The sequence below is a fragment of the Biomphalaria glabrata genome, chromosome 9, assembly GCF_947242115.1.
Source record: "Biomphalaria glabrata chromosome 9, xgBioGlab47.1, whole genome shotgun sequence".
Classification (NCBI taxonomy): domain Eukaryota; kingdom Metazoa; phylum Mollusca; class Gastropoda; family Planorbidae; genus Biomphalaria; species Biomphalaria glabrata.
The window spans coordinates 5,248,155-5,264,187 of record NC_074719.1 but is presented as its reverse complement, the minus strand read 5'-3'; the positions used below and the strand labels follow the sequence as shown (position 1 = coordinate 5,264,187).

Sequence of the window (16,033 nt, the reverse complement as noted above, 5' to 3'; positions counted from 1 at the left end):
CTTTTAATATGTCTTTTAATGTCTTTTAATATGTCTTTCAATATGTCTTTCAATATGTCTTTTAATATGTCTTTTAATATGTCTTTTAATATGTCTTTTAATATGTCTTTCAATATGTCTTTCAATATGTCTTTTAATATGTCTTTCAATATGTCTTTCAATATGTCTTTTAATATGTCTTTCAATATGTCTTTCAATATGTCTTTTAATATGTCTTTCAATATGTCTTTCAATATGTCTTTTAATATGTCTTTCAATATGTCTTTCAATATGTCTTTTAATATGTCTTTCAATATGTCTTTCAATATGTCTTTTAATATGTCTTTCAATATGTCTTTCAATATGTCTTTTAATATGTCTTTCAATATGTCTTTCAATATGTCTTTTAATATGTCTTTCAATATGTCTTTCAATATGTCTTTTAATATGTCTTTCAATATGTCTTTCAATATGTCTTTCAATATGTCTTTCAATATGTCTTTTAATATGTCTTTCAATATATCTTTCAAAACGTCAATATGTCTCTCAATATGTCTTTGTTGTAGCCATTCTAGAAAGTCCGTTTTTATGACGCCAATAATGGTCACAATCTTACAAGCAACAACATCGACGACGACGCTTTGTCATGTTGACATCTTTTGTGTGAACAAAACAGGCCCGCCACAAAACACGAACAATGTTTTCAGACGAACATACTCATTACAAAATACATTCTTGTGTAGCCTGTCATTCACTCTTTAAGAGCGAGCGGATGCATTTCTTTTTATAAAGCTTATATCAACTCTGTCTGTCAGTCGGTCTGTCTGTCTGGTAACAAGCGTGTACACTTTACTTTTCCAAACACCCATTCTCGGATTAGCTGATACTTCGCAGAATTATTTATTAACATAGACAAGACATGATCAATTTTTTTTTAATTAGACAATTATACAATTAATTACTTGTAGTTATTTTTCTTTGTATAGTAGCAACAAAGGATATAAAGCAACTTATATATATATATATATTAAGGATGGAGTTCTTCCCCTTTAGAAAAGTTTAGGATGTTTGTATATTTTGCTTGCTTAATTGTCACGTCATTTAAATGTCTCTCTTATTACAAGATATAGTGCATTAAAGATGACAGCTTAGCCATTTTCTAGACCCGGGAGAATTTTGTTCGTTTTTCGTGTAGGGGGTTCACTACAACAAATGTTTGAGAAACACTGCTGGAGAAAAGAGCGTAATGTTTGATTGTTCTACCTGGATTTTAAACTTTCAAGGTTGCTTCTGTTATGATCATTAAAAGAGATCTATGTTGTCTGTTACCTCCCCCTCCCCCTTTTTTTTTTGACATTCTCACCTCTGACATTTCTGAACCAGACCCCAGGATATATCACTGAATACATACGAATTATTGACCGGGCGAAGAGACGAATGGAGACAACTTTCGAGATTTTTTTTTTACTCATACGAGTTACATGACTAAATTACGTCTTTAAACTTGACTGCCAAAGTTGGTCTATTAACACTGGTGTACATAAAGCTTGAGTGTACGAGTACACAATACATAGAACTTCTATGTACGTAAATATATATATAAGGCTTGTCTTCAAGTCCGAAGATTAGTAAAGAATGCAGTATTTCCCGTTGCTGCGCATCCCCAGCTGTGACCTACATATTTTCCCACATCCAGGGCAAGCATAACCATTGTCCGCAGGTGGTGGATTTAGATTTTCTATACGCCGTCTGCGTTTGTCCTCGGCAGCCGATTTTTTTTTCTGGTCTCAAATGTGTATCCCGCGGCCTTCGTGAGTGACCTCCAGCTGTCTCGTTCTGAGGCAGCATGCCACCAGCTGCTCTCTTCTATGTCAGCTAAGAAAAGTTGACGCCTAAGCTGGTCTTTGAAGCGTTTCCTTGGGGCGCCTCTGTTACGTTGACCACCTTTCAGCTAAAAAAAATTGCTTTTGGCATACGTTCGTCTCCCATACGTAAATACGTAAATAAATTACATATAACTTGTATATAGGTAGACACACTACATATAACTTGTACGTACGTGGACACACTACATATAACTTGTATGTACGTAGACACACTACATATAACTTGTATGTACGTAGACACACTACATATAACTTGTATGTACGTAGACACACTATATATAACTTGTATGTACCTGGGCAAACTACGTATAGCACTCAAAGCACTTAATACACTTATGGACATCCACCTGCCAGTTAGCAACAATAATCATCACTAAAACCTGACCCAATAGCAGGTGTAAATTTCTACGAACCAGATATGAAAAGTATAAGGGCCAGATTTCTTACAAGTGCCAGTTCTCAACTAGTAAGAAAATGTTTACAAAAAAAAAAAATTAAATAAAATAAAAAACAAAAAAAAAAAAAAACAACTTTTTAGATTCAAAGCCTACATAAGGGAAAACACCTCACAATAAAGGCCTTATCTCTCAATAACGCAAGGCTTATCTCCCCTACCTCTTTATGAAACATTTAAATTAATACTAACTGGTTAATTTTGTTTTTATTGATTCGTGTCTTTGGCTGTGAATAATGTGCAAAGTTGTTAACTTGGTGCGAGAAGTGGGGGGAAAAAAACGTAACAAAAATATCTTCCAAACAGACAAGACAAGGGAAGGGAGTGCATGGAAACTTTGTCAACATGTTCACTCAGTTTTGTTAGTTTTTTTTTAGTTGTTGTTTTTTTAGTGTTTTTTTTGTTTTTTTTTTATTTTGTTAGTTTTTTTTTTTATCAGCTAAGAATTAGAGTTATTGAGTTTATGCGTTAATTATATAAAAGGTAGACTGAATGGTTGTGTATAATATCTTCCAAATTCTCTTCATAATAATACAGAGTTTTAACCCTGAGATACAGCAAAGAGATTTATGCCTGACGTAGTGTACAATGTACTCAGATTGAACGTCCATAACTAAAAAAAAAATTAGAACGAAAAGTTGAAATAAAAGCGGTCTTTGAAAGCTTGAATAAAAAAAAATATTGTTTTTTATGTGATCAAGTTCAATGTCTTATAGCTAGTCTTCCTGGTAGATCTATAAACCTGTCATTCTAGAACTTTCTGTTCGGCCTTCTCCAAGGTAGTTTCTGTTTGTTTACTTGTTTACCTCTGTGACGTTTCGTAGACCTGCCCTTTTTTAGTTTAGGTCGTAAAATTTTTTTTACAGATTTTTAAATCCTGGACATGGTTACTTAAATCATTTTCAGAGACCGTTAATCAAAACACATTAAAATCTACGCAAGTTTGATATTGAACAATATATATATTAAAGCTTAATATAAGTAATATTCTATAAAGACACAGTTTAATTATTTATTATAATAATGTCCATAAGAGCAGACCATTTTATAAATTTAGAAACTGTCCTCGCGCTCTCCCCCCCCCCTCTCCCATTTGTTCCTCCCTCAAGACATTCATCTTTTTGATTCCATTTGAATAGTATTTGTAAAGTTTGTCATGCTCAGGGCGCGATGTTCCAATCTCTTATGTGGACCTGTACATAAAAGCGGTTCTGGGAGAAGGCTTCAGTGCTGCCTTTAGGCGCTCCGCATTCACAGCTTGAGTCGAGGCTCAAAATCTAGCCCATTGATAGGTAGACAAACGATTTCGCAACTCAGCCACACATCCCACTATAAATATATACACTTTTTCGTCAAGTTCTCTTTTTTTTTCCCCATCTCTATTTGTCTGTCTGTCTCTCTCTCTTTCTGTTTCATTCTCTTTCTAAGTCTTTCTCACTCTCTCTCTCTCCCTCTATCTATCTATCTATCATATTAAATTTACTGAGTTAAAGAATGCTTTGTGTCTATACTAACTTTAGATTTGGTAGTCTTCAAAGACATCATCTATATACGTACTAGATCAGATAGTGTAATTCAATAGACTATACTCCTGAGGTTTGTTTGTTTGTAAAATGTTTTACATGTTTCGGATGTTCCTTCAGAGTTGAAGATAGTTTACTTCCTAGTCCAAACCTCCAGCAGGACGACGGGGGATGGGAGCGGGCAGGGTTTGAGCCCTCGACCGTCGATAAATCCGAACGACAGTCCAGCGCGCAAACCGCACGACCAGGCAGCCATTGTACACGTTATTTCTTCCACACCCTATCTCCAACCTCGAATTTTGCACAACTATTTCTTTTACCTGACAACGCAAGAATCAATAGAAAAAAACAGTTAATTAACTAATTAGACTAGCTGGATATTACCCGCGTCCTGCGGGCCTTAGTTTATGTAATACTAATCTAGTGGATTTAGATCTATGTCAAACATAACTAATGTTCCTTTCAAGTTTTTCTCTTTCGCCACTAAAATAAAAGTAGTTTTGCAAAAATTACCGATTAGTCAATTAACTATTGGTAATTAATAATTTTGTTTGGTATCTTAAACAAAGGGAAAGAAATTGTACTTGACAGATGTGGTGGTGTAAGTTAAAATTAGTCCCCTTGAGGAATTTTAAACCCTGAGTGAACATTTATTATGCATTTAAAAAACAATCAGGTAAACATTCACCCAGATACCCCATTCTTCCCTCCCCCTTTCCCAACTGGTCCAGATAAATGATAGGATCATAGCGCATTGAAAAAGTTAAAAGTTAAACAAGAACGATATGTAAAAATATTTTTAATCGCACAGAACATTTATTATGTCTATTCATCATTGAAAGTTGTTTATGTCCATTCTAACGTGCTGTATTAAGCAGATCTGAAGGTTACTTGGTATTCAAACTAGTTCCTACCCCGTCCTGTTTGAGATTGTGTTGCACCTTCTTTCATTTCCAAGAACAAATCTTTGCGAACCAAGTTTCCAACTTTTAGTTATTAAGTCAAAATTCAGAAGCAGACTTGATGCAGAAAGTGACATTCGTTGTGCTACTAGATTCCTGATCTGGTTGAACAGATACAAGCTCAACCTTCGCATTACATTGGCGTGTCTGTAAATACCGTCGAAACACTATATCTGTAACAATATAGTTTACTGTATCAAAGATTGTTGTACATACTTCGCCATATTTGTCAAATCTTCGCTTAAGTATGTATATTGTATATAGTGAATAAGCAATAGAAAAGTAAATTAATGCAAGTCTGAATAATAACCTTTCTTAAAAATTTTATTATAAGCACAATAAGTTACGGTTGGAGGTTGCTGCCTAGTAGGAAATTATAATAGGAGGTCGCGGAACAAAAATGGTTGAGAACCGCTAGACTAAATGAACTCAGAGAAACCTCTTTCAATTATTAGATGACATATCAATTTTAAAGATTTCCTTTATGACATTATACCAAAATAATGTCAGAATGTTTCTGATTCTTTCTTTAGGTGATAACAAGGTAGTTCACCTCACAGGGATTGGTGGTCCAATCCACAGCAATGCTGGACACGTTTTCAGTATTAGTGGTCAAACGTATGACAAAGCAGAGGTAGCTGAAGAGTTGATTGGTGAAGTTGTTGGAAAAAGTAAAGCCTACATCAACAACGAACGTGATTTGACTTGGAAGTCAGTGAATATTTAGATTATGATTATAGAATTGAAATGTTATTGACTGCTTTAGATCAGGGGTGGGCAATCTTTTTCTGTCGTGGGCCGCATTACAATTTTTTGTTTGAAATGAGGGCCGCATATATATAAAATATGTATTTACAACTTTGAAAAATACGCTAGCTGTATACTGTATTAAAAGTTACATTTTTCAAACTACCAATTGAGGAATTACAAGAAAATTTAGCGAATTTTGAAAGTAAATTAAGGAATTTTTTTTTATATACTTTTGCTACTGTACTTTTACTTCACAACAATTCATCACAACAATTCAGTTGTACTTAATGTGAAGTATTTAACTGTTTACACTCGTGCAAAATGTTCCGGAATTGTGGAAATAGCTTACTAGTTGTTGTACTTGTGACTTCAGTCAAACTACAGTCAGTCAGCATCGACCTGTGTTTACACTTGTTTTCAAACAAAATTAAAATTCTTGTTCACAGATGTATGTGAACCCAAACAATGTAAAAAGTTTAGCATAAAGTTTTTTAAGCATGGAAATAACAGCTTCTAGCACACATAAAACTCCAGCGGAAGAACTGACTGGAACTTCTCTTTCAAGTCATAATTTGCTTGGAGCCTAATCGGCTTCTGTACTAAAGTACTAAAGTGAGGATATTGAAAACTGGTTTTAATGTTGTTGAAGTCTTAAAATTTGATTTCTAATTTCACAAGTCTTGTACTTTTTAACCATTTTACTAGAAATAGTTTCACCTTTCATCAAAGGAAAATAATAAAACCTGTTCTCACTTGTTTGCCTGGAGAAATTGAAAAGCTTTGCTTGAAAAAATGCACATTACAGTAGGTCAGATGTAGAACGTTAAGTCTAACACTCTTGATTAGAAATAATAGTAACAAAGACACAGTCAATGTCCTTCAAGCAACGTAACAATTTCTTCCTTGAGATCCAATATTGTTTGTGTAGTCTAACTGAGTTGTTTAGTTTCTGTGTGTGTCCAGCGTATTAAAAGGTTATGTCCAGTGTGTGTGTTTATAGTACATCAACAATGTGTGACGTGCTTGTATTCGTTCACTGTTTTTGAATAAAGCCAAGCTAGTGGTTCTCTAGTATTTGTTATTTCATTACATCATTAGGCCAAGAAATCTAGGAACGATTAGTGAATTTAGAAAAGAAAGGGGGATATCTTTTTTTCAATACAAGTCTATTGATAGCTAAGAGATGTCTAGGGGGATATGTGTAACTCCGGTTCCGGTTTTGAAATCAGTAACTTTTTTTGGATATATAACTTCCAATTTAATGCTGATTTTAGGTAGTTCTGTGTACTATTTGATAGGTACTTGATTTTGTACTAGTGTTAAATTTTGGAAGAAACATTTCAGAATGAGCTTTCAACATAGGAAAACATTTGTCTTTGATATATTTTTGCTATATTTTAATTGTTTCAATTGTACGATGATCGTTTTGTTTGTGTTGTAGGATGTCGTCTGCATTGTCTCAAATTTGAATTCTTCCCGCCTTCGTTTCCGCCGTTCGGGCTGAAATGTAAAAATCTTCAAATCTTAAGAAACATGCAGAAAACGTACAACGAAATAAACAAATACCTTTAAATATCACTATTTTAAAAGCCGCTAATGCTTTTATGTTGTTTATGTGTCCGCCCGACTGTCTGTCCGTCATAATTAGATCGCAAAAATTAAAAAATATTAAAAATCCAATATCTTAATTTTTTTATATTTCTAATGCAACGGCTACTTTTTTGTTTTATAAAAGCCAATCATTCAATTTTTTCAAATTAACTAAAAAAGCAGGTTTTTTTTTTTTTTTTTTTTCGTGTTTTGTTCTTAGAGTTAGACCCCTAGCTAAATTTTGTATAGTTTTATAGTTAAAAGCTTTAAATGTGTGTTGCATGGGCGTAGTCAGGATTTTTTTTCGGGGGGGGGGGGGGTTGGGGGGGGGTAAAGGTTTACCCCCCCCCGCGAAAAAAAAATTATATGTATTTATGTGTGTGTGTGTGTGCACATAATCTTTATTACATTCTGACCCTTCATTCTTTTGGAAGACGTTTATTGTGCCCCCCCCCCGCGAAATTTTTTTAAAAATATATATTTATGTGTGTGTGTGTGTACATAATCTTTATTGCATTCTGACCCTTCATTCTTTTGGAAGACGTTTATTGTGCCCCCCCCCCCGAAATTTTTTTAAAAATATATATTTATGTGTGTGTGTGTGTACATAATCTTTATTGCATTCTGACCCTTCATTCTTCCATGAGTTAGTGGAAAAATTGTAGATTCCCCCTCAGTACTATCAAGGGGGTCTGGGGGAGCGCTAGGAGCTCCCCCAGCGCGGGGCGAAGCCCCGCCGCCAAGCACCATTTCTGATATTGAAAGCCAACAAAATGCATATTCTGAGGTATCTACAGTGCATTTTCCTGCTATTAAAAAGTTTTATTTCAAATACCTAATGTACTATTCTTACTGACTTAGACCCTCCCGCGACGTTTGGCGCATTTGCCGTCAAGCTGTTTCCATAAAATTGTAGATTCCCAGCCATTACTAGCAATGGGGTCTGGAGGAGCGCTAGGAGCGCTAGGAGCTTCCTTAGTGCGGGGCGAAACCCCGCCGCCAAGCACTATTTCTGATATTGAAAGCCAACAAAATGCATGTTCTGAGGTATCTACAGTGCATTTTCCTGCTATTAAAAAGTTTTATTTCAAAAACCTAATGTGCTATTCTTACTGACTTAGACCCTACCGCGCCGTTCGGAGCATTTAATGATAAACTGTTTCCATAAAAATCTGTCACTTGTAATGTCTGAAGCCTCTTCCCACCTGCCACGAGGACCTCAATGAATAAGTTGTACTAGGATATCATTGCAACTCTTCTTATGCGTAATTCATTTTGTCGGAGAACATGTCCCACAAACCTCATGCGTCGCTCTCTCACAATCTTACTAAGGGGTCAACTTCCAGTTCGGCATAGGATTTCTTTGATTTAAACCCGATCTCTATAACTGACTCCTAAAATCTGTCTTAGCCATCTTTGTTGAGCCACATTTAGTGTTCTTCAATTTCGGCAGATGACTATTCACTGCAGTTTATTAAGGGAGCCCTGCCACTGGTAAAAATGTGTAACCTCTCTTGAATTAAGTGACTGTAGTTTGCTTTAGATTTTATAACGAAAAGAGAAGTTTTATCGTCAAAATCATCTGTTGGGGGTTTTCCAACTCAAAATGCTCTGTAGGGGGATCTTAAACTCAAAACCATCTGGAGGGGTTTTAAAGTTTAAACAAACTCCATCTGTGGAAGAGGGGTTTAAACTCAAAACCCCCGATTGGATTGGCTACGCTCAAATAATTTTAGTGTGTAATTTGCTTTTTTTTTTATATTGAAGAGGTATTTTTTAGCATTAAACCCCTCTGAATGGGGGTTTAAACTCAAATTCTTTTGGCAACGCTCATAGCATTTTGAGTTCGTAATTTGCTTTTTTCTTACGCTGAAGATTTATTTTTTAGCCTCAAACCCCCCTAGCGGGGGGGGGGGGGGGTAAACTCAAAACCCCTTTGGCTGCGCTCATAGATTTTAGAGTGAGTAATTTGCTTTTATTTATATTAAAGAGGTACTTTTTAGCTTCAAACTCCACTGGAGGGGAGTTTAAACTTAAAACCCCTTTGACTACACTCATAACATTTTGAGTGCATAATTTGCTTTGTTTTTATTATTAAAGAGGTATTTTTTTATCTTCAAAACCCGCTTAAGTGGGGTTTAAACTTAAAACTATGTCAAAACCCATTTAGCTACGCTCATAACATTTTGAGTGCCTAATTAGCTTTTTTTTATATTGAAGAGGGGGTTTATCGTAAATTTTGGAGGGGGTTTTAAAATCAAAATCTCCCTTAACTGTGCTCTTGGAATTAGGGGATTTTCGTTTGCATTTTTTTTGTTTTGTTTTATAGAAGAGGGGGAGTTAACTGCAAAAACCGCAAGTAAGCGGTTTAAAACTCAAAACCCCTAGTTGGGGGGTTTTAAACTCAAAACTCCTGGTAGGGGTTTTTAAACTCGAACCCCCCCTGGTAGGGGGTTTTAAACTCAAAACCCCCTGGTAGGGGGTTTTAAAATCAAAACCCATATGGTTGTGCTGGGACAAGTGATGGTTTAGTATTCAAATCTCACCTAAAATAAACAAAATCAAAGCAAAAAATCATTCACTAAATTCCGATTCCCCCCCCCGGGGGGGATTTCATTTCGGGGGGGGGGGTTGAACCCCAAACCCCCCCCCCTGGCTACGCCCATGGTGTGTTGTATATGTCTTTACTGATTTCTAACTGTAACGAGGTGTCAGTGGCGTAGCTAGGGTCGGGGGAGGAGGGGGAGACTTTGAAAATATTAAATATTACGCAAAATGCATGGGCCCCAACGAAGTCAAGCCCACGGGTCCCCAAATGATGAAAAATTCCTAGCTACGCCCCTGCGAGGTGGATAGTGAGCAGATAATAACCGCATGCTAAGACAAATTAAAGAAAACATTTTTGTTTTCATTTGAATAATAGGATGAAGTTGTAAAGAATTACTTAAAGGAGCAAATCATACATGTGTGTGTGCGAGGTAATTCTATTTATGATAAAACACCATTAAAGTCGCGACCTACTTAATAGATACATGAGATCTATTATCGTGCAACCAAGTTTTAATCTCAAAGTTTCTGCGGGGGGGGGGGGTATATAGACCAGTGGCGTAGCTAGGGAGGAGGAAGTAGGGGGAGAATTTGAAAATGCCCCCGGGCCCCCAGTTGAGGGGGCCCCCAAATGAGTGTTATTTTTCATTAAATATTAAATATTACCCAAAATGTAGGGACCCCCAAACAGGTCAAGCCCCCGGGCCCAAATGATGGCAAAATTCCTAGCTGCGCCCCTTTGGGAATCACTCATGTAAACACAATATATTACGTTTGTTATAGGGCGTTTGATCCGGATGTGATTGTGAAGAGAGCAAAGGAATTAGTAGGCGAGATACTTGAATACCACATTGTTATACGCCAACTGTGAAAATTTCGTAAATTACTGTCGATACGGAAAATATGAAAATGACCAGGTAAATAATTATTCACACAAACATAGACCGTTTTATATATTATATTAGTCTTCTACAAAAAAAAAAAAAAAAAACTTCCGTGAGTATTACAAACTGCTATAAGTTTTATATATATATATATATATAATATAAAGTAGAAGTAAAATATCCGTTTCAGTCCAAGGACCGACGGTTAACCAGGATGTTATGTGACCAACACAATGACTAAGTGCCTTTATTTTTCCCAAACTAAAGTCAAGTAACCATTACAGTTGGATGAACTCTCAGTGGCGTCCTGAGAATCCCGAAATTAAAAAATCCCAGTCTTTACCGATATTTCAACTCGGTTCAGAAACCAAGCGCTTACCATTCAGCCACCTTTATATAAAAAAAAGTAAAAGTTCCCATTTCAGACCTTGTGGTCTATAGGGCAGATGCGAGTCAAAGCTTGAAGAGCTGGACAAGTTCACTTACCTTGGCAGCATCATAAATGATAGGGATGCCTATATGATGTAGCGTGCCAAATAGGAAGGGCAGGGAGCATTTTCCAAAGGCTGCAGCCTATTTGGACAAGCCAAGCCATTGGACTCGAGACAAAATACACTTTCTCAACACAATCGTCATTCCTACTGCAACATATGCATGTGAGACATGGAAGTCGTCTGTCGAAATTGAGAAAAGACTTAGTGTGGCTAAACAAAAATGGCTGAGACGGATTTTGGGAGTCAGTTACACAGATCGAATCTCAAACAAGGAAATCCTATGCGGAACTGGGAGTTGAACACTTAGTGATGTTGTGACAGAGCGTCGCACGAGGTTTGCGGGACATGTTCTCCGACAAAACGAACTACGCATACCAAGAGTTGCGATGACATGGAGGCCAATGCAAGGAAAGCGCAAACAGGGACGTCTTGGTATAAGTTGGTGCCACACCTTCATGGAGGACCTCAGAACAATGGACACCGGGTTGGTGGAGGCTTCAGACATTGCCAGTGACAGATCTTTGTGGAGACAGCTTGCTGCCCAATACGCCGAACGGCGCTAAGTCTAAGTCTAAGCAAGTAATTAATTAACTAATTGGGATTTTTTTAAATTTTGCTTGATTCGTGTTTCGTTAAATGCTAAGTGCAATAAATCATTTATGGGAGAAGACGTGAAGACGTTAACAATTATTTAAGGGGACAAAACCCAACAAATTAAGCTACAACTGTGAATACTGAAGGATTAGTTTCCTTGCTGGTATACAAAAGATCATTAATTTTCAGTAATCAACTGACTAATTGGTTGCTAACTTGTCTACTGGATTCCCTTTCTCCATCCTACCTTTTCCCCAACTGGCCTATATAAGTGAAAGCATCATAGCGCATTGAGAAAGTTAAAAGCACAAATAGCGCTAAAAAAAAAACAATTGGCAAAAATATTTCTAATGGCACAGATTTATTGGTGTTGGTCTAGATCTATTACAAATTCAATAATATGTCTGATCCAAACTAATTGATACAATTACGCTTCGTATTTTTTTAAGTATTTTTTTTTTTTTAGGTTTTTCTTGCTTCTTGAATGTGATGACAAAAAAATACGAACATTAAAAGTTAAAATTTACATCTAAATATTAAAAGTATTTAATTTTCATTTCTTCATGTTAGGCTAGTAATGCAGTCAAGACAGTTGTCGCTGGATCAGCAGTTGCGGGCGTTGCTGCAGCGACGGTCCTAATATTTGCATTAATACTGGAGAGATAAACGCCAGGAAACGTACTTGTGGTCTAAACTTTTCAGTGGAGCACAATCCAATACGTAGTCCTACCATTGTAACATGGTAATTAGAAGTAGTGCATTTATTTTTAGTACAAACATGTGTGTATATTCCTCATCTTAATTTTTTTTTTCGGAAATAAGAGAGAGAGAGAGAGAGAGAAAGAGAGAGAGAGAGAGAGAGTTAATGTTTTTCTTGGTAACTATCTTCAGTGAAGGTTCTTTGAAAGAATGCTAGTAAGCCTAAAAAAAAAAATTAACAGTTAAATCTCATGTTGACATGCTATTGACAGATTAGCACATGCTTTTGACCTCGATGAGACTAAATCATGAAGTGTTGGGTCATTAAGTGTTGTAGATGGTTGTTGATGTGTACCATCAAACTGATCGTAAACAACTAAACCGCTGCAGGCGTATTATATTTTAACATATAAAGACTTGAAACAACTTGAATAACTTCAGGTGAAATATATTAATCTAGTCGACCGGCGGCATAGTATACGCCGCTCTTTTGAGAGGGCGACCTTAGGCCAATGCAACCTATTTGACCGCAGTGGGCCCCGCACTTTCATAGCACCCGCGCTAATGCAAGGTGTATAGATTATTAAATTAAACCAGAAATAAGAGAGTGATCTTTCTTTTACTTCTTCTTCTCGTCCAAAATCTTGAGGGAAGAAGAGAATTATATATATAAATATAACTTTTGTTACAATATAGCCTAATTAAACTTGAGATGAAATAAAATAAACGCAATAGAGTTTAGTCAACTTGTATAAGCTTTATACAATTGTAAATGCTGCTAGTAAGACCATAGGCAACAAACAATTTACAACTAACTGTTGTAAATGTTGCATGTAAAAGAGAAACTGGAGTATGAACGTATATCTTGGGTGCTATGGTACACATTGTTTACTCTAGTAAAGATCAACTCCTCGGACTTCGTTCAAAGAGGAAGCCTCTTCCACCGTGTTATGCACATATAAATTGTTTCTACCCTTCCTCTATTAGTACAAGGAAAAGAGGGAAAAAAGGAGGAATACGGCAAAGACTGAGAAGAAGAGGGTTTCGCCCACCACTTCCTACGATTATTCTAGCTAACGTCCGCTCAATAAGAAATAAAGTGGATGAGATATGTGCCCATATACGCTACGACCACGTATTTAGGGAAAGTTGTCTATTGGCTTTTACTGAGACATGGTTAGAGGAGGATGACAACGACAACCTGATTGCTATTGATGGTTTCTCTTGCGTGAGATCTGACAGAACGGCTAAGAGTCTAAGAAGAAGAAAGGTGGGGGGCTTTGTGTGTACATCAACCTCAAATACTGTACCAACTACACGGTTAAAAAGAGAATGTGCTGTCCGGATCTAGAACTACTGGCGCTTTCATTGAGACCTTTTTATTTGCCACGAGACTTTGGGGTTATTTACATTGTCCTGGTTTATGTTCCGCCTACAGCCAAAACGGAAGTTGCAGCTGCAATAATCGCTGACGTAGTGCATGAGTTTCAGACAAGGTCACCGGACGCACCAGTAGTTATACTGGGTGATTTTAATAAATGCACCTTGAAGGTTGACCTACCCACCTTCTATCAAAACATTTCATGTCCGACAAGAGAAAACAGAACTCTGGACTTATGTTATTGTAACATCAAAGGAGCATTCACATCTCGTGAAAAGCCACCACTAGGATCATCGGACCACAAAACAATACAACTGCTGCCTACTTACCGTACAAAACTTAAAGAAGGAAAAATCATTCAAAAAAACGTACAAGAATGGACACAAGACAATATTCTCAAACTACAGGGATGTCTAGACTGCACTGACTGGAATTTGTTCAAAGAGACCACTTCAAATCTGGAAGAATGGGTCGACGCAGTGACAAATTACATCAAATTCTGTGAAAACATGTGTGTCAGTACTAAGAGCATCAAGATATACCCCAACAATAAACCATGGGTCACTGCAAAAATAAAACGGGAAATAATCAAAAAGAAAAGAGCATTTATGAGTGGCGATGGACAGACAAGGAAAATTGCTCAACGAAATCTCAACGTCGTTCTTGAGGAAGGGAGGAGAAACTACCGCATCAAGCTGGAAGACTCAATTAATACAACTGACATGAGACAGGCGTGGGGCATCATGAACAAAATGGCAGGAGCACAAGTCAAATTTAAAAATAATCTTGCTACAAGAGACGAAAAAACATTGGCCAACGAGTTAAATGATTTCTATTGTCGCTTCGACACGAAAGATTTTAATTATCTAAGACTCAAAGCCCTTGAGGATGTCAATGTTAACAACTGCTTAGAATTAGCGATTACTAGAGAGCAAGTTTGTAACATTTTCAAAAACGTCAACCCAATGAAAGCTGGTGGGCCTGATGGAATAAAAGGGCGAATCTTAAAAGAATGTGCTGAACAACTAGCTGAACCTTTCCAAGATATTTTTTCTACTTCATTACTAAACCATGAGATACCACCTGTGTGGAAGTCATCTATAATTGTACCTGTGCCAAAGGTTTCCAAACCGAAGGAAATGAATGACTATAGACCTGTTTCACTTACTTCCATTGTGTCTAAATGTTTAGAAAAATTGGTTAAAATGTTTCTTCTGAATGATCTTTGTAATAAGTTAGACCCTTTACAATTTGCTTACCAAAAGGGTAAAGGTGTAGACGATGCCATCCTAAATATTTTAAACTGTGTCTACAAACATCTGGACTTACCGAACACTTATGTAAGATTGCTCTTTATGGATTTCTCATCAGCTTTTAACACTATACAACTTCATTTACTCATTGAAAAGATGAAAGCGTTGCAGATTAGTCCATACATAATACTATGGGCTAATGAATTTTTGACCCAGAGAGCTCAGAGGGTTAGGGTAAACAATGTTATATCTAATGAACGCATAGTTAACACAGGGGCGCCCCAGGGGGCTGTAACATCGCCATTGTGGTTCATTTTGTACACCAATGATTTTCAATCCGATAGTTCTTGTTGCTCCTTCACAAAATTCGCTGATGATGCGGCTCTTCTTGCCCTGCTCTCAGAGAGCTCAGACGTAAATGAGTATTTCAAAGAACTAGAACACATTGAGGAATACTGTAAAGATAATTTTTTATTATTAAATGTAAAAAAAACCAAAGAAATGATAATCGATTTTCGTAGGGACAAGAAGGGAAATGATATTGTTTCTGTAGCTGGAGAGACTATTGAAATTGTGCAAACCTTTAAATACCTTGGTACTATCCTAGACAATAAACTAAATTTTACTGCAAATACTGATTATATCAGCAAAAAAGGGCAGCAAAGATTACGACTACTAAGAAAACTATCCTCGTTTAATGTTAGCGAAAAGGCCTTGGCTATGTTTTATCACGCTCACATCTGCAATATTTTAAGTTTCAATATCACTGCCTGGTATGGCAATCTGAGCATTAAAAATAGAAATAAACTTAATAGAATCCTAAATGCTGCTGGCAAAATCATTGGCAAAAAACAAACCCCATTTGGGCAGTTGTTTGAGACAAACATCTATAAAAAAGCTAACAAGATCCTCGAAATAAAGAATCACCCTTTGTGTCAGGATTTTGTGATTTTACCATCACAAAAGAGATACAAGACACCGATAGCAAAGACAAACAGACACAAACACTCTTTTGTTCCCCTGGCTATCAAATCATT

At 36.5% G+C, this 16,033-nt stretch overlaps 1 long non-coding RNA gene across 1 annotated transcript; it reads left to right on the top strand.

Moving 5' to 3' along the window:
* The first annotated feature begins 5,310 nt into the window (after positions 1-5,310).
* LOC106068976 (uncharacterized) lies at positions 5,311-13,252 on the top strand. Its single transcript, XR_008779787.1, has 3 exons — positions 5,311-5,515; positions 10,475-10,608; positions 12,234-13,252. It is a non-coding gene; the product is annotated as an uncharacterized LOC106068976 (long non-coding RNA).
* The last annotated feature ends 2,781 nt before the right edge of the window (positions 13,253-16,033 follow it).